Below are 20,018 nucleotides of genomic sequence, written 5' to 3'. Positions count from 1 at the left end.
ATTAATGGATGGATAAAAAGATCAAATGATGAATTGATGAATAAAAATATCAAAATGAATGGATGTAGAAAAAGATACTGATGAATGAACAAACAAACTAGTGAATGAATTTAATCTGGAGGAATGAGTGTAAACTGAAGAGGTTTTTCGCCCAATAAAAGATGTCAACAGTGTCTTAAGCTGAACTCATCATAATGTTGGCACATTTTAATACATTTCAATATGAACTAACAAAGTGGTTCCTAATTACTTTTCTGCAGTACCAACAACACCGAGAACCACTGAACTTACAAATCTCATCATATTCTTCCCAAAACTTACTTGCTAATTTGTTTGCTTGTAAAAACATCTGACAACATTTACAAACACCAAAAACACAATTTGAACACCACAGGCCAAATTGTTGACTACAACTGAGCAATAATAAATTACTTTGGAACTTTAAATTGAAACTTTCATTTGACATTTAACTTTAACAATTGAAATGGTCTGAGTATAACTCATATAAACAGTGTGTTCCAGAGTTCAGGTGGAGCAACTGAAAAAGCACGATCTGGCTTTGGGCACAATAACAACAGCAAAAAACTGATCAGAAGAACTCAGTGGCCTGAGAAAAGACTATCGGCGTACCAATGTTGCCAAATATTTTGGAGACAATCCATACAAAGATTTAAATGGGTAGTCCAGAGTGTATTTTAAAAGCATGGTTGTGTTTATGGGGTGTAAAGCAAGTGTGCTCATGCTCCTTCTTTTTTGTGTGCATATATATTACTTTAATTTTATACTGCTATTCAATTAACATGAAAATGACTGTCAAATTTCCTAGTTCCTCTGAAAGCTCACCCTCAAAGTGGCTCTGATTGGTGAGCTAACATATTTTGCTGTGATTCACAGATCGGCTCCGCATCACCAGGATGCACCAGTCACTAGCACGCGCTGTGCCACTGCTGTGTAAATAGTGGTTTACAAAAGATTGTGGGTGTTTACAGGGGTTTGACAGATGAATATTTATAGCTAAATTGTTAGCGTGCCAAACAGTATTTGCTGTTGTTTACATCCTTGTTTACATCCTTGCTACAACATACCGTTAACGCTAGAAACTGTGCATGTAATAGATACATTTTAACAAATGAAAATACTTACAGGTTGTGGCTCACAATCCACAGCTTCTACTATTATGGTTGGAGTGGCTCCTTTGCTGAGTTTTTAGCTGTATCCAGCACTGAACTGAGAGAGATTCTGGAAGTTCTCCTTTGTCAAATGCTAGCTATATATATTTTTATAATTAAAATTAAATTGTGAGCACTTTTCTCTTTGTGTCATGTCGTTTGGAAGCCCAAATAAAGAAACAGAACAAGCTCTGTAAAAATAGCGTTAGGACGGTATTTTAGCTTTCTCTGCTATAAGATTACAGCGCCTCTGGCCACATCCTTTTGCTTTGCAGGGTGTATGTGCGTGGTCAGGGGCGCTCACGAAAGTGAATGGCGGAGCTGGATGGGGTTGTGGACGTAAATGAATGGCAGGGGGTGGGGGGTGATGGGGGATGGTCTAACAATATCTCCTCTGGGGGCCCCCAAAATGTGTGAGCCCTTAGAATCGTCCTAACAACCCAACCACCCCACCTCAACACCCCCCCCCCCCCCCCCAGCGATGCCCTGTGTAACCTGAAGCATTTGTGATCTCACTAACTAATTTATTGTACTCCCCAAACTTCCTTCACTGTAGGCTTTGCTAAGCTAACTCTGTAAAAGCCAATGTCTCCCTTTCCATTGAACTTTGAGCGTATTACATTCAGAGATGTTGTTTGTGTTCACACAGCTACATTACACATCAACTAACATTTCAAATATGATATCATAGTGGACCACCCCTTTAAAAACAAACAATTAAAGTTTATATTTATTTCTAAATATATTCACCTGTAATCATTCTAAATGTAATGCATCTGAAGTGTTCATGACCAAAAGTGAGTCTTGCTTTAAAGCCATTTGGCACGTCCCCTCACCACTTTACAGTTCTATTAAAAAACGCGATTTTCTGTCATCGATTATTCTTGTCTCCTGTCAGGTTAAAAAACAATTACAATCCGCCGTACCAATAACTCACTTTTAAGTCTGAGAGATCAAACTCACAAGCTCAATTTTCCCCCAGCCTAAACCCCTGTGCTCTTAAATTACAGCACGCTGCAAATCAACAACTGTTGTTCCTGAAGCCGTCAGGCCAAAGATGACACTGCTGGAGGTCGATTGGCAAATGACTCTGTCAGCTACCACTTAAAACCGCTGCCTGTGTTCTTCTCATAAAAACGCTGCATAGAAGATGTGATGGAGTGTGCATGATCTAGGGAGCCCGGACCCGAAGTCGTCTAATCTCTGGCTGGATTAGTGTGGCAGATTGTTGCCATATGTGGCACGGCGCTCTGCTTCTACCATGACAATGATCAAGTGCGGTGTGCAGAGTTTTCCTCTCTTAGAGCGACTTAAGTGCTATTACTGGAGTTTAAAACCCTCCTAAAAGGGCTTCCATGAATAAAAAAAGAGAGATGTCTACCGAGCTGTCTGGAAAATGTGGCGGCGGGGTACTTTGTTTTAAAATATTTATCCACAACAGATAGACCAACTTTTTCCTTTACTGTTGATTACTACAAAAGTGCATTTCAAGTCATCCCTGCTTTTATTTTAAAGTAAAAAAAAATACATATAGATCCTAGTGAGGCCTTTAAAATGGAAAGCAATGGTGCTGAATTTATACTGGACTATTTATAGTTGAAGCAAAATCATATTTATTGCCGTAGGTTTACAAGTACAAGAAATTTGTCTTGGTAAACTGGGGTGGCACGTTGGCTCAGTGGTTAGCATTGTCACCTCACAGCAAGAAGGTCACTGGTTCGAGTCAATTTTTGTGAGTTTGCATGTTCTCCCCTTGTTGGCATGGGTTTCTCCAGGCTGATCTTACGAGAAAACGTGCGTATTTTACGTTTTGTCAGTTTAGTGGCTAATTCGTGCGAATTTGTACGAGTTCAGTCATACGAAATTGTACGATTTTAAAAACCCCACCCCTAAACCCAACCGTCATTGGGGGATGAGCAAATCGTACTAAATCCTACGAATTAGATCGTACGAATTCATACGAATTAGCCACTAAATCAAAAAGTTATGAATTGCCGTGAGATTGTGTTGGTTTCTCCTACAGTGCAAAGGCATCCGCTATAGGTGAATTGAATAGACTAAATTGGCCGTAGTCTATGAGTGAATGCCAGATTGTGTGGGTGTTTCCCAGTACTGGATTGCGGCTGGAAGGACCTCTGTTGCATAAAACATATAGTGGAATAGTTGGTGGTTCATTCCGCTGTGGCGACCCCTGCTTGTTGATTTTTTGAGTGTAGTTAAGTCTTTAAATTGCACTTTAAGCTCAATACTAGTATTTGCTTTATGTTAATAATGTTAAACATTATTAAAACATTATGTATGGCCATCATGGCAAAGAGTAATTAAATTTTGTTGAAACTTTTATACAAATAGTATACAAAAAGTATAAAAAAATTACAGGAGGGTTAATAGTTTTACTATAATATTAGCTGTTATTTGTGAAAATATTTCAAACAATCAAACAGACAATTAAATAAACACATTAAACAACATTTACATTTCAGCTAATTAATTAATAAGTAATTAATGTAAGTATAACATGAATGAAGTGAATGGTTAAAGAGATGCATTCCTTAATTTCTTTCTCCTCTCAGACGCAGCGAGGCTTCAGTTCATTGTTACATAAAGTTGTGTAACAAATGAGCCATGCCGCTTTGAACTGCTTGACCACACCAGGCTGCAGAAAGACCCTAACATGTGGCAGCAATAAGATGTGCCCGAGACATGTGGGAGACAGAGCATTCCTGCCAAGCTCATTAAAGCTGAAAACACTCATCCCGCAAACACTGCCGCTCTTAACACTACGGCTGGGGTAGTTGCGAGAGGAGGGTCAGATGAGGAATCCGGCCTCTGTGGAGAGAAGAAAAAAAGTTGTCAGGTTGACACTGTTTGGGGGTTTAATTATGTGTGTTTGGGGTTTAATGTAAGCTCAAAGAGCAGCACTTGTTGCATGCGGTTGGTTACTAGAAAAGTTTTGTCTTGTCTCTCCGCTTCTCCGCGAAGTCTTTATTATCGAATCAATTGATTAAAATTAATGCTGGATTTTATTTATTTTAATACGATAATAATACTGTAGTACATGCATGGCTACAAAATATAAACAATACATTTAATTTTCGGCTTAGTCCCTTTATTAATCTGGGGTCACCACAGTGGAATGAACCGTCAACTTATTCAGCACATTTTTTATGCAACGGGATGCCCTTCCAGCCACAACCCATCTCTGGGAAACATCCACACACACTCATTCACTACGGACAATTTAGCTTACCCAATTCACCTGTACCACATGTCTTTGGACTGTGGGGGAAACCGGAGCACATGCACACAGGGAGAACATGCAAACTCTACACAGAAATGCAACTGACCCAGCCGAGGCTCAAACCAGCGACCTTCTTGCTGTGAGGTGACAGCACTACCTACTGCCCCACTGCATCACCATAAACAATTCACATTATAGAATTAATTTAATGAAACATTACATGAAGTTAACAGATGAATGAATAAATAAACAATGAAGTAAAAAGATGTATATATTTTTTGTAAGAATTGAAAAATCCTACATTTCAATTACATTCAACATTACATCTTTGTTGCCATGACAACATAAAACTTTAAAATTACAGTAAAAATGTCAATGATAAAATTAATTACAATGAATGAATTACATTGTATATGCTATCAGCAATAAATAATTATATGTATTTACTAATTAATGGCAAAAATTAACAAACATATTTATCATTGCAAGTATATAAAAAAATTAATTTAATTATTAATTACAAAAATATATTAAATCTAGACAAAATGAACAACTTTAATTGTATAGTTTTATGTTGTTTTCTATTTTTTTAATTATATACTTTATTAATTATTATTATAATGAAAGCATGGAATTATATTGAGCAGTCATTTTTTCAATTTTTTCAACTGTTTTGCCACAAAATTCAGAAACTCTCTAGATACAAAACGTTAAACAGTCACTATTTTGTGGACAGACAGGCTCTTCAGTGTTCAAAACTCTGCCTGCTGCATTATTTTCCTTAAAGAAATCTTGCATTTGCAGGACCATTGGTTTACATTATCCTTTTATCATACACATACCACAGGAACAGAACTTTAGATCACCAGCACACAAGATATACATCGTTTCAGTAAGCAATCATTAAATATTGTCACATGTGTAATTTGCACATATTTCCATATATCAGATTTCTTTTTTGGGATATGTGTTTCCATCAGTCTGGTGTTGTGGATTTGGCCACAGGTTCTCTAATGCAGCAGTTTGTTATCATTTTGAGCACTTTTATCTGTTGATATTTACATCATGTTAATTCAATAAATACACAGTTATTTCAAATGTAAAGTTTGAGTTGCATTTCGAAATGGAATCAAATTAATGTTTAATTGTGCTATATTGAAAAAGTGATTTTAGTTCATTGAACAAAGTATCTTTGACTTGTGTGTATTGTATCAAAGCATTTGATAAAGAGTTTAGACGATTGCAAAAATGTGCAATTTTGTATCCAGAGTTTTACAAACTGACACTAGGGTTCTGAATTTTGTGGCAAAACGATTGTAAAAAAAAAAGCTCTAAATGATAACAATTATATATAAAATGTTGACGACACTTAAAAATATAAAAAAAATATATAAAACTAAATAATAAAGTTGGTGCCAGTGGTGTAGTGGTTAGTGCGTTGACACATGCACTCCAGTGCTCACAGTGGCCCGAGTTCGATTCCTACCTTGCTGTCCTATTCCGATTCTCTGCTTTCCTGTCAATTCTCTCTACTGTCCTGTCCAATAAAGGTAAAAACCCCCAATTTTTTTTTAAATAAAATTATTATATAAATATAAATATATATATAAATTACAAACATATTATTTATTTATTTATAAATAATAATAATAATATAAAAATATTACATGAATATAAATAATTATAAAAAATTACAAAAATATTATTTATAAATAAATAAAATAAAAAACAAATTAATTAACAAATTAATTAATAATAATAATAATAATAATAATAACTATAATAATAATAATAATACTAATAATAATAAAAATAACTACAATAATAATAATAATAATAATAACTATAGTAAGAATAATAATACTAAGAATAATAATACTATAAAAATATTACATGAATATAAATAATTATAAAAATTACAAACATTATTTATAAATAAATAAATAAACAAATTAATTAACAAATTATTTAATAAATAATAATAACAATAATAATAATAATAACTATAATAATAATAATAACTATATTATTAATGATAATAATAATATTAATAATAATAATAATAATAATAACTACAATAATAATAATAATAATAACTATAATAATAATAATAATAATAATAATAATAATAATAATAATAATAATAATAATAACTACAATAATAATAATAATAATAATAATAACTATATTATTAACAATAATAATAATACCTATAATAATAATAATAATAATAATAATAATAACTATATTAATAATAATAATAATAATAACTACAATAATAATAACTATAATAATAATAATAATAATAATAATAATAATAATAATAATAATAATAATAACAACAATAATAATAACAATAATAATAACAAAAAGAAGCTCAGTGTCCATCTCTTCAGATTCTCTGTCATCTTCTACTACTTCAGACCACTAAAACATTTAAGGCAGTTTAACTGTATGGCCTTAATTTATAAATCAAAGATGAAAAGTCCAGTAAAAGTGCATTAGTTCATTTAACAAAGTGACAGAAGCAGCAACGCCTCACTGTAATGAAAACACACAGCCTATTAAACTGCACTATAAACTCATGTGTTTGCTGTTCATCCATCTACTCGCTGTACAGTTTGTTTTTACCCAATTTTCAACAAAAGAGCCATTCGGGTTTCTCCTCTGACAAGCACCACTACAAACAGCAGTAATGAACAAATCTGCTAATGTTGTAAAACTTGACAGACATAAGAGGACTCGTGTATTTGTACACACAACATCTTGACATGAGATTTAGCAATTCCGAAGGCCTCCAAATGCTTAAAAGTGATATGAGTAGGAAAAAAAAAAACAGAATAAAAACAAAATGGCCACCGGGGAGGCTCTTTTTCTGGATGTAAGGAGACATCTGGCATGATTATTTTTGAGCTCTTCTGCTAATCCGCTAGAAATGTAAACTGGTGAGGGGACGTGCCAAATGGCTTTGGAGCAAGACTGCCTTTTTGGACTTGTGGAAGATTCAAATGAGTTTTCATAGACGCGTTCGCGGCATTATTGGAAAACGCAGTGAAACAATTGTAATTAGTTTTCATGCTGTCACATTTATCATCATTATCCTAGTTTTTAGACATGCCAAATTTACTCCACCATTTAATGCCACTGCCATATGCAGGGAAGCCTGGAAAGATGCTGTTGTGCTTTTTCTTCCTTCTTCTTTTTTTTTTTGCAAACGTCGAGCATTGTCAGATGTGTGATATGTAGCAGCGATGCCCGGGATGCTCGTCGTGTGGGTACCATTCAGAGGTGGCCTTGCCTCCACTAATCCACTTGTCAGTGTCGACTGCCAAGCAAGTCGTCCCACACACTCTACAATGTGAGTTTATTCAGTGATCTGGGACAGAAACTGCATCTGCCCACTGCTGAGGCCAGAGGAGCCATTGAAAAACACCCACGAGCCCAAACTCACAGCACATCCACAGCTCGCTTTAAAAAGGATCATGTAAAACTCTTTAGCTTAAACGCCATGGCTTCATTTCCAAATGTTTTCCAGTAAACTTTGCATTCTGCCAGCGGAGAGCTAATGTGTTTTCAAATCGCATGCAGAAGATGTTGTTTTATATGCGCGTTGGTAAGCTTGTGAAACATTTGTGTTTTGGTGTTTGTTTTTTGTGTTAATCGAGTACTGTATATTACAGTGTAAGAGAAGACATGTAGATCAGGGGTTCCCAAACTTTTTAGTCTATGACTCCCAAAATAACAATGTCAGTCACTGCAGATCCCCACTAACCTCTTAGGTGGTTATAAATGTGCACAATGGCATACACACCAATAGGCCTACATAGACAGAATAAGAGAATATTGACAGCAAAAAAACGCAACAGTATGAGTTCTATTTTAATGATCTATGCGCAAAGTCTAAATCACAGGGCGCAAAAGTTGTTGGAAAGATCATGGTTTCGTAAAATCGATCTGCTGCATCTGACGCTATTGTTGTGTCGTTTAACTCTGCATGAACTTGAAGCTGCGACTGTTTTTTTGTTGTTTTGTTTATTTTTGTGAGTGCGTTGTGACGCAGTTCCTAGAGAAACAGATTATTAAATGAGAAAACAGTTTTTGTGGCTTGTTTTTTCTACTGTGAGCTGATTGGATGTAGTAGGCATTTCATTCAGAAAGATTGGGAAAAAGATTTGGAGAGAGTTAATACAACCTAACAGACTCCTCCTCCTCATCATTTCTTTTTGTTGTCATAGTGCTGTCAAAACTGACAGTTAGAGCGGCAGGATTAAGTATGCTAACAATGCCCAGTACCTCAGACAGATGTAATCCTAGAATGTAACTGAAAACAAACAGGAAGTGCTTTTTCAGATTTTAATTTTAGATTAAAAGGGCAAACAAATTTTTTTTTCTTAATCACATGCACAGACAAATTGCTCACCACAAAATTAGCAATGTGAGCTGTTTTGATTTTATGTGTACTTTAATGTCACTACCCCAGGGATCACAATACAATAGAAAAAATAGCTTTTTAATTTGCATGTTGTTCTTTGATGTAACTATTAACTATTAAGGGGTGCCATGGTGGCGCAGTGGGTAGCACAATCACCTCAGAGCAAGAAGATTGCTGGTTTGAGCCTCGGTTGAGTCAGTTGGCATTTCTGTGTGGAGTTGCCCCCATAGTCCAAAGACATGCGCTATAGGTGAATTGGATAAACTAACATGCCCGTAGTGTATGTGTTTGAATAAGTGTATATGGGTCTTTCCCAGTGTTGCGTTGCGGCTGGAGGGCATCCGCTGCGTAAAACATGCTGGATAAGTTGGAGGATAATTCCGCTTTGGCAACCCTTGATTAATAAAGGGACTAAGCCAATAAAAGAATGAATGAATGTATTAAATATGGCAAATCTAATATGTTAACAAAATGTATTTGATTTTTGGAAATCACCAAGCTTATTCAGCTTATTTTATTACTATTCAAGAGTTCACCCTTAACTGATGATTGATATGCTGTGTTTGCCAGTATTTTACAGTTAAAATTATGGTGAAAACCGTAAAAGTAATTCCTCATTTTTACAGTAAACTACTGTATTTCATTAATTTATGGAGGTAACATGTCTGTATTTTGAATTACCAACATCTGCACATCTTTTGTTACACAGATAGGCACGTTAGCACAGATATATGCTGGTGGTGATGAGAAAGTTACATAATGAACCAATGCTCATCACATACAACTTTTCCCAGAAGCAGTAAAGCATATCAGTGTATAGAAGGTGCTCAGTGTCATTCACACAGCTACTAAACACGAATATGGTGACACACATAAAAATTAGTCATGAAATAAACATTGTTTATCAACATTAGACATAACATAAATCTCTAATGTACAGAACTGATGGGGAACCAGCTAAAAAGATCTATGGTAATGTCAACAAAAAGCATAAAAAGTGATGTGCCATGCAGGGAATTCTGGGAAAGTCAATTTACGGTTATTCTGCGTCTATATTAAGGAAACATACTGTTAACCAGGTTACAGTTTTTTACTGCTGAAATCACAGCTATTTTTTACAGTGACTCTTGTAGTTTTATTTCCAAAGTGCAAACATATCCACACCATTCTTCTATTCCCAGACGTTCTGCATGCCTTTGAACACTGTCCCGTTTTAGACTCAATGAAATAAAGAGGCCTAAAGAGACTGTAATACACTGGGTTACAAAAACAATTAGGCTTTTTCATCCACTTGCTTTGACATACAAAGGAACATGTTCTGCATTACACACTGGAAGTTTGACTGGAGCTTTTTCATACAAAGAAAGAAGGATGTGTTCGGTCCACTGAAGTGTCCCGTCTACACTGATCTCTGAATCCCCTTTTGACTTCAAACAAACTTCCACAATTTACAGAGTGATGCATTTGATGGAGGTTATAACGGCAGAGTCACAACAATGCTAGAACAGCGTGGCGTGATAGATTGGGCTTCTGTAATCGTTCTCAGTTGCTGTTTCATAAATCTTCAATGGGCCGCTGACCTTAGTCCCAAACACTTCATAAATCACCATATTCAACATCGAAGCCATAGAAGGGGGGGAAGAGAGGGAAAGCGCAGCAGGGAATATGTTTAATCTAACTTTGCAGCTATTTAAAGCATGCTTCAAGTTCACAAAGGCAAGGTTCACAGATGCACGAGGAGCCACCTGTTGAACAATCATTTAGGAAGTAATAAATTGTGAGGCTTGATAAAGAAGAAGCGAGTCAGGCATCTGCTGCTTATTACAATCGCACAAATTAACCACGAGGAGGATGCGTTTGATGTCAAGTATTAACAAAAGGCTTATGGTTGTTTCACAGTAGATTGTGCTTGAAGAAAAGGTGTGCGATTCATTTAATTCTAATATTAAGTATAAATGAGTTCGGTGCAGTTCACTATTATACTATGTGAAAAAAAATTAAGCAGGAAAAAATGGTAAACATTAATATGTCACGCATTACATCAAAACATTTTCACTGTATTTAAGCTTTTATTTCAAAATCAATATTATAAAAAGTATTTAAAATTTTACATTTAATTTTCTTTTAAATATATATGAAGAGTTCAGATGCAAAACCCTCTAAATCCATCAGACCTCTTTTTTTGTAAATGAGCATTTTCTATCAGGCTCCTCTGATTGGGTTCAGAAGTTTTATTTTATAGTTAATGATAGGGTTATTAGCTAGTAAATAAAATACCTTTTTTTTTTTTTTTTAAAAAGTCACTTTAGACAATTCTTAGGTTTCTAAGAAGGTAGATTTTCTTTTGCGTCCAAACTAGCTAAATCCACTTGTGCTTTTTTTGCAAAAACCTCTAAATCCACCTATTGGGACAAGATAGTGTAGTTAGCTGAAAAATCACTAAAGATGCTATTAGACATTATTTTACCAAACATAAAACACATTACACAAACCATCTAAAATTAAAAATACATAAATCTGTCAAGTACTGTAAGTGGTGGTTCATTCCGCTGTGGTAACCCCTGATAAGCCAGGGACAAAGCAGAAGGAAAATGAATGTATGAAATCTGTAAAGTAAGTGCATTAATCAATAACATTAAAATTTACATTAATTAAATCTTAACAATCTGTTGTCATTTCTGATATTTGGGATTTAGATTTAATGTAAGTAGAGCAGTGTCAACATTGTAAACATTGCAACATTCTTGTTAGATTAAAATAATGTAGTGTAAAAACATTGTTAAACATCAATCTGTGCATTGTCCATTAATTTAAAAAGCTTATCAGATTATCGGCCTCATAAAAGCTGGCGTATCAGCGCGCTGCTACATTGAAAACATATGATTCGATTCGTGCCTTCTGATTGAATCTTGGGATATAGCGGCTTTTGCTGCCAAAGACAAGTGACATTTAGAGGCTTTTGCTAAAAAAAACAGTTATTTCTGAATGCAATGACGCTGCAATTTAGATGATTCGAAGCAAAAATATTTATTGAACGTACTACGTAAAAACACAAAAAATTGGCGGATATTGGCGTTTAGCGGCTTTTGCATCTGAACTCTTCATATATATATATATATATATATATATATATATATATATATATATTACAAATGAACTAATTAAATTATTTAACAAATTCAACTAAATGATGAAGACTTTATTTTCAAACATTAACACCTTTTACATAGTAATCTGGCCTACAACAGTGAAAATTCATTGACTATTTGTAGTCTTTTTTGTTTGTTTCGATCTGTACAGTAAAGCTCTATTAGTTAATTTAAGTAAAGTCAATGTAATAATAATAAAAAAAGCATTTATTAATCTTAGATTATGCTAATTTCTTAGCACAATAACTATGAAATTCAGCTGTATTTTTTAAAAACACCATAGCGTCAGCGCCAGTGGTGTAGCGGTTAATGCTTCAAAACATGCACTCCGGTGCTCGCGGTGACCAGAGTTCGATTCCCGCCTCGTATATCCTTCTCCTTTTTCAGCTCCCCATGCTTTCCTGTCAATACTCTCTACTGTACTGTCCATTAAAGGTGAAAACCCCTAAAAAAATTATTATAAAACAAAAACACCATAGCAGGTTCCTCTATGGATGGATACACTACCGGCCAAATGTTTGGAGTCAGTAGGATTTTTTAATGTTTTAAAATAAGCTTATTCTGATTACCAAAGCTGAATATATTTAATCAAAAATAAAGTACAAATTGTAAAATTATGAAATGTTATTACACTATAAAATAACTGTTCAAAAGTAGTTTATCGTTTAATTTAATAATTTTTTCCAGTGATTCTAATGATGATTTTTCAGCTTCAATACTCCAGTCACACGATCATTCAGAAATCACTCTCATATTAATTATAAGTAATGATGAATAGAGTAATACATTCATTTGGAACTACAAACAATAAGTAAGCAATTATTTACAATTTTAATTAATATTTAACATTTTTTTTTACATTTAATAAATGCTGCCTTGATGAACAGAATTATATATATATATATATATATATATATATATATATATATATATATATATATATATATATATATATATATATATATATATATATATATATATATATATATATATATATATATAAATAAAACATGAATACAAAAAACTGACCCCAAACTTTTGATCAGTAGTGTATTTACAGGCAAAAAAAGAAATTACCCTCATGGCTTTTAACAATACATTCATATCTTATGAAGCTGAATTTTCAGTGCAAGAAACTGTACCCTTATTAACAACAAATCTATAGTCTCGGCATACTGAACTATCCATTTGATGTGCTAAACTCTGATCAATATGCAGTAACCTAGGAGCTAAATTACCCAAAACCTGACCTGTTTGTGTATTGTTGCTTGGAACCTGGAAAGGCTTTAAATGGATGAATGGTTGTGCATCCATCTGAACAAGAGTGCTTGCTGAACAGCAAAATCTAACACCAAACAATGCTGGATTGTTAAAGTAGTATTTGCAATAAAAGGGACACAAGGACATACAAAAATATAACATTTAATTTTCTATTATAAGCATATATATATAAAAGCTGTAGAGTGGCACTATACACACTATTTAATTTGCCAAATTCAGAATCCATGGCTAAAACATTAGCACCTGAACAGAGGATTCTTTGCATACTTTGGCTTTTTGTCAGGTTTTTAGCAGACCAAATTAAAACTGCAGTGTCTGAAGAAATACCAGTTGTTAAGCACAATTTTAATTAATAAGATTATTCATAGGATATAAAATCTCATATAATGAGATGTGCTAGTTACTCATCTTTAAGGCAGTAAATAGTACTATATGCAGTTCAGCTCCTCGCCAGCAGAGACAATGCATACGGGTGTACTTCCTTTTCATGGAACTTGAAAAAAAAACTTTTTATAAGTGGCCATCAGTACACTGCATGGGAACTCTGGAGGGGTTTAAAGTCTTGGTAATTCACTTCCAGAATGATTGGTCTCCATTGACTTCCACTGCCAGTTGATGGTTAACTTTGGCTTGAAATGAACTACTCCATATAAGCAAACATATATAAAATAAGACACAAACATGACTGTGTATTTAACAGCTTCAATGAGAGAAAGAACCACAACTCCAATAAGCATTGTGAATAACACACAAATTAATCACAAAAATAAAAAGAGACTTATTGGAAGACATATGCCAAAAATGTCTACAGCAGGGCCCACTCGCATGATCTTTTTGTTCTTAGTAATATAAATGGTAAATATATTGTTTTTATTTATATGACGTGTCTCATGCAGTCAGTGTTGTTTTATTCAATAGGTTTCATTTATTTAAACAGCGATGTTTGACCAAAGTGAAATAAGTTTAAATATTGCTTTAAATCATAGTTTGTTATGTTGTAATTTACACTGTTGATTGGCTATAATGTTTTACCAGCAAACAAACAAAACCTCAACAACAAGTAAAAGAATGAACGAACGAACAAATGAACAAACAAACAAAATGAATTGTGCGACCAAACGAATGAGTGAAAAAACAAAAATTTGAACAACATATTGGAAAAAACTGGCGCCACTAAAATGAATGCACTCTAGTGTCATTATTAAACTTAAGTCAGTGTCAGTGACAATGTTGATTCAGTTCTGTTCATAAACTTAGTTAATTGGTTTTAAATGAATTTCAAGCAACATTCAGCAGGTTTAGTGACATTAAATGAATGTTATTTCTGAATATTAAATGTCTTTTAGACCTCAACTGAGCTGGCCAAAGGCAACAGTGGCACAGAACCCAAACTCCATCAGGTGACAGAAATTGGAAAAAAAGCTGAACCTGAGCTGCCAGTGGTGCCCTCTCAAAAATAGGGAAAAAAAAGAGAAGAAAATACTGCATGACGCCCCTGCGGTAACGGTGTATTATGTATCTAAAGGTGCATTTCAAGGTCTCAAGGAAACCTTCATCAAAATATTGCTCAAACAGGAATGGGTCTGTTATTCATCCCAGCTGTGCATCCCTACACTTCAATATCCTTTGCACTCACCAGCCCCCATTAATCCTAATGTCTAAGTTATTTCACTCTGGCAGTATCTACAACTACATTAATAATCTCTGAGAGGAAAGAGAGAGAGAGAGAGAGAGAGAGAGAGAGAGAGAGAGAGACAGGGAAGGCCAGTCTGTCATATGCAGCACAGTCTTAATCAATGCATCAAAGTGCTATTGTAAAGCAGAGAACCCGGGCTGCCCATGGAGAGCTTTCTCTGGATTCTCCATGTCAGATGGACTATTAATATGAAATACAAGCTGGTTGAAGAGACTAATATTCAAACCTGCTGTGATTCTCGGGGGGGCAAAGACACTGAAACACAGCTAATGTTCTGCAGACAATCACAGAGCTTTGCTGTCAGTGAGAAAACTACCACAGCACAGTGTCGGACAACCACAGTGCCTGCTGTGACTTTGTCAAACATTGCTTTTCATGTATGAGAATCAGTTTTAAACATTTGTAAATGTGATGCAGATTGTCTGCTGCACATCCACGATGCCCATGACATGCTGTGTGTTTAGAGTAGCTCTTCTTCAGACCTCTGACTGTATTGAGTGCTTTTCAGAGTTTTTTTTTGTCTTTCTATCAGCTTGAGACTGGTCATTCATCTCTGACCTCTGGCATCAACATTTCACCCACAGAACTGCTGCTCACCGCATATATTTTCTTTTCGTTTTGGACCATTGTCTGTAAACCCTAGAGATGGTTGTGCATGACAATCCCATCAGATCAGCCATTTCTGAAATTCTGAAACCAGGCAGTCTAGTGCCAAGAACCATGTCATGTTGAAAGTCACTTAAATCAACTCATTTGCTCATTCTCATGCTCAGTTTAAATTTCATAATCTTAAATACATCTACAGTACAGTACTTGCCTAAAGGTTGCCTTGCTGCCATATAACTGACTGATTAGATTTTCCATCAAGGGTCAGGTAAACCTGTGTAGTGGCTGGTGAGTGTTTGTTTTGTGTGTTATAACATAATGTAGCATAAAATAACAAAATAATCATACAATACACACTACATTTCATATAACATTAAACAACATAACATACTGAAGAAAAAGATATTAATGTCACATGTGCGGCACGGTGGCGCAGTGGGTAGTGCTGTCACCTCACAGCAAGTTCGAGCCTCGGCTTGGTCAGTTTGTATGTTCTTGGCGTAGGTTTCCTCCGGGTGCTCCGGTTTCCCCCACAAGTCCAAAGACATGCATTATAGGTGAATTGGATAGGTTAATTTGTCCGTAGTGTATGGGTGTTTCCCAGTTATGGGTTGCAGCTGGAAGGGCATCCGTTGTGCAAAACATATGCTGGATAAGTTGGCGGTTCATTCCGGTGTTGTGACCCCAGTTAATGAAGGGACTACGCTGAAAAGAAAATTAATGAATGAATGAATGAATGTCACATGTGAAACATATAATCTATTTTTAATCTTTTTTCAGCAAATAATGTGGGGTTTTGGAACATTTTCAGATTACATTTACAGGTATATTGTACTGGTAACATGTGAAAAATGTGGAACACATGAATCATTTGAAATACACATGAAATGTACGATTTTGGAACATTTTCACATTATATTTTTACATATGAAACACAAAATACATGAAGCATGGTTTTGGAACATTTTGTCAAACTTGAAACTCATGAAATGAATAAAACACACATCAACATTTTCACATTATATTCATACATATGAAATATTTTTACAATACATTTATACACATGAAACATTTGTGAAACACATGAAAAGTGAAACGCATGTAACATGCTTTGATAGCATTTTCACATTTTTTACACATGAAACATAAAATTAGTGGTTTTGGAACAATTTGTAAAACGTGGAACACACAAAACAAGTCAATCACATCAAATGTGTGGTTTGAAATATTTGCTTGTGAAAGAAAACATATAACATAAGCTGAATCACATTAGTTTTTTTTTCATGCAAATGTTTCAAAACCACACATTACCTATGTTTCATCTGTAAGTTTAACATGTGATTGCACTGTTTTTCAGCTTCATTACTCCAGTCTTCAGAGTAACATAATCCTTCAGAAATCACTCTAAAAATTATTATTGTTATTATTACTATTTTTAATATTATTATTATTAACAGTAATAGATATGCAATAAGTAGTAAATAAATATTTAGTAAACAAGTATTTAACCAAGTATTTAACAATTACACATTTTTTACATTTAGTAAATGCCGCATTGATGAACAGAATAATTGTTTTTAAATTATTAAATAAAATTAATAATAAAAAACTGACCCCAAACTTTATATATATATATATATATATATATATATATATATATATATATATATATATATATATATATATATATATATATATATATATATTAGATATTTTTCCCCTATTAAGAACAGCTTTTAAAAAATTGTATATGTCAGCAACATCTGTGACAGTATAGTCATATATCTGATAAATTATTTAAATGCATTTCATTAGTTATAACAATTTAATTGTGAAACATTAGCTGTGAAACAGTTACCTTATATTATTTTTCAATTAATACATTAGGTTATCAGATTGACAGTGATAACTGTCATTGGTGGAAAGTAAAAACTGCCCCTGAAAATCTTGCCAATTAATAAAAAAATATTTTAATCATTGAGATGTCATACATGTGAGATGTCGTATAAAACAATACATGCTTCAATCTAAATGGATTGCACCATATTGCAGCATGTAGGGGGTGCTGTGAGGGTGAACGATCTGCGATGAGCAGATTACAAGAACGGCTACTGGGAAAAATTAAAAGGTGCAACTCGATTAGCCACTTGATTTGAGTGACATGTAGGTCTCGGCCTGGGTTAATGCAGGGAGCCTTTTAAGGGAAAAGATGATGAGGAGAACATGCCCCCTATTGCCACCCAAGGCTTATTTACATTAAATTAGATTCTATTAATTTTTAAAAATGACATTAAACGTGACTGCAGGGAGGTATGTAAAAAAAATAAAAATCTGTGATATGTGATTTGCTGGAGGCGTTGGTTTTCGCTCATTTAATTCATTGCATTAGATTGTTTCAGAGAAAAGGAAATACACAAACTGCACGTATATAAGATTTCATGCATGTTTACATTTAAATGTATCACACACACACACACACACGCACACGCACACATAACGCAATGTACTGCTGCCTTTATTTGCTTGAACTTGCATATGTGAAGGAGTGTGCATGTGAATGCATTTAAATGCTTTTTATTGAGTCTCCATAGTATGTAAACACATATTTATAGTCATGCATTGAGTTTAATCTCCCTGAACACATGTATATGATTATGATAATGTTCATCCACTTGCTTGAGCATGCCTCATATATCTATGCTGTTGTCTTACTCATCCTCCGACCCAATTTAAATCCACGGCTGGAGTCGGGGCAGGTCAGGGGTGTGTGTGTGTGTGTGTGTGTGTGTGTGTAACAGGAGTGAGTTGTAGGTAATCCTCAGACTTGGTCTTGAGGCCCACAAGTGAAGCCATCCATAAAGGGCAGACTCACAGACAGCCATTCAGAACATTAATCTGCAAACAAGTGTTTTTTTGTGTCCCTCTTCTCCAATTTTCATCGCCATCAATTTGGTACACAGATTGAATGTGATTCAGCTCATGCTATCGAATTCCAGTTTTCTTTATACCAACATAGATTCACTATCCACACACACACACACACACACACACGCACGCATGCACGCAGGCACACACACACACACACACACACACACACACACACACACACACACACACACACACACACACACACACACACACACACACACACACACACACACACACACACACCACGGGTATAACAGTTTTATACTCTACACACTGTATTTTCTAACACCCTACACCTAACTCTGCTCCTTATAGGAAGCTTTGTGCATTTTTATTCTCAAAAAAGAGCTATCTGTCCCTTTATAGACAGCAAAAATCCTTAAACATTGAAAGCCCAGAAACCAGGGGTGCCCAAACTCAGTCCTGGAGGGCCCGTGGACTGCATAGTTTAGCTCCAGCTTCCTTCAACACGCCTGCCCAGAAGTTTAGAGTATACCAAGAAAGAGCTTGATTAGCTGGTTCAGGTGTGTTTAATTGGGGTTGGAACCAAAATATGCAGGACACCGGCCCTCCAGGACCGATTTTGGACACCCCTGCCAGAAAGAAACAAAACTAATCTATGTTTCTTCAGTGGTTCAGCCATAATTTAATAATAATAATAATAATAATAATAATAATAATAATAATAATAATAATAATAATAATAATAATAATAATAATAATAATAATAATAATAATAATAATTTCTTACATTTATATAGTGCTTTTCTGGACTCTCAAAGCGCTTTACCCATTTTTGGGGGGAATCTCCTCATCCACCACCAGTGTGCAGCATCCACCGCAGCCATATTGCACCATACTGCACACCACTCACCTGCTGATTGTTGGAGAGGAGACCAATGATGAAGCCAGTTATGATATAGGGATAATTCAAATACTTTTTCGATGGATATCCTGAGATTTTTTACGACCACAGAAAGTCAGGACCTCGGTTTAACGTCTCATCCGAAAATGCAGTATAGAGTCCCTATCTATATACTGGGGCATTAGGACCCACAAAGAGTGCAGGTTGCACACTCCCTGCTACGCGCACTAAAACCACTTCTGGTGGCAACCTATCTTTCCCATGTGGTCTCCCATCCAAGTACATCAGGCCCTGTTTACACTAATGCGTTTTAGTTTTAAAACTGCGTTTTAGAATAAAAACGATCCGCGTCCACACTGACGTTTCACCCAGCGTTTCTGAACAACTCTCCGTCTACACCACACCACTGAAAACGCATATCACGTGACCACACACACACTTTCTGCTCATCAAGAATCTACCGCTGGATCTAATCTCACTATATTTGTTAAACGTGATATTTAATTCATCTTGTTGTCTATATCTAACAACATATTCCCCAACTTTGGTCTTTTGAATCTATTACTTGTTGTCAGGTAACGTGTTTTGGCTGAGCACAAAGATAATTAATCATTTATGTAACCACATACACTGATTCTGCATATTTGACTG

Source organism: Danio aesculapii, chromosome 13 (genome assembly GCF_903798145.1).
Source record: "Danio aesculapii chromosome 13, fDanAes4.1, whole genome shotgun sequence".
Lineage (NCBI taxonomy): Eukaryota > Metazoa > Chordata > Actinopteri > Cypriniformes > Danionidae > Danio > Danio aesculapii.
The sequence above is the reverse complement of the archived record's forward strand: the minus strand, read 5'-3'. Positions refer to the sequence as shown.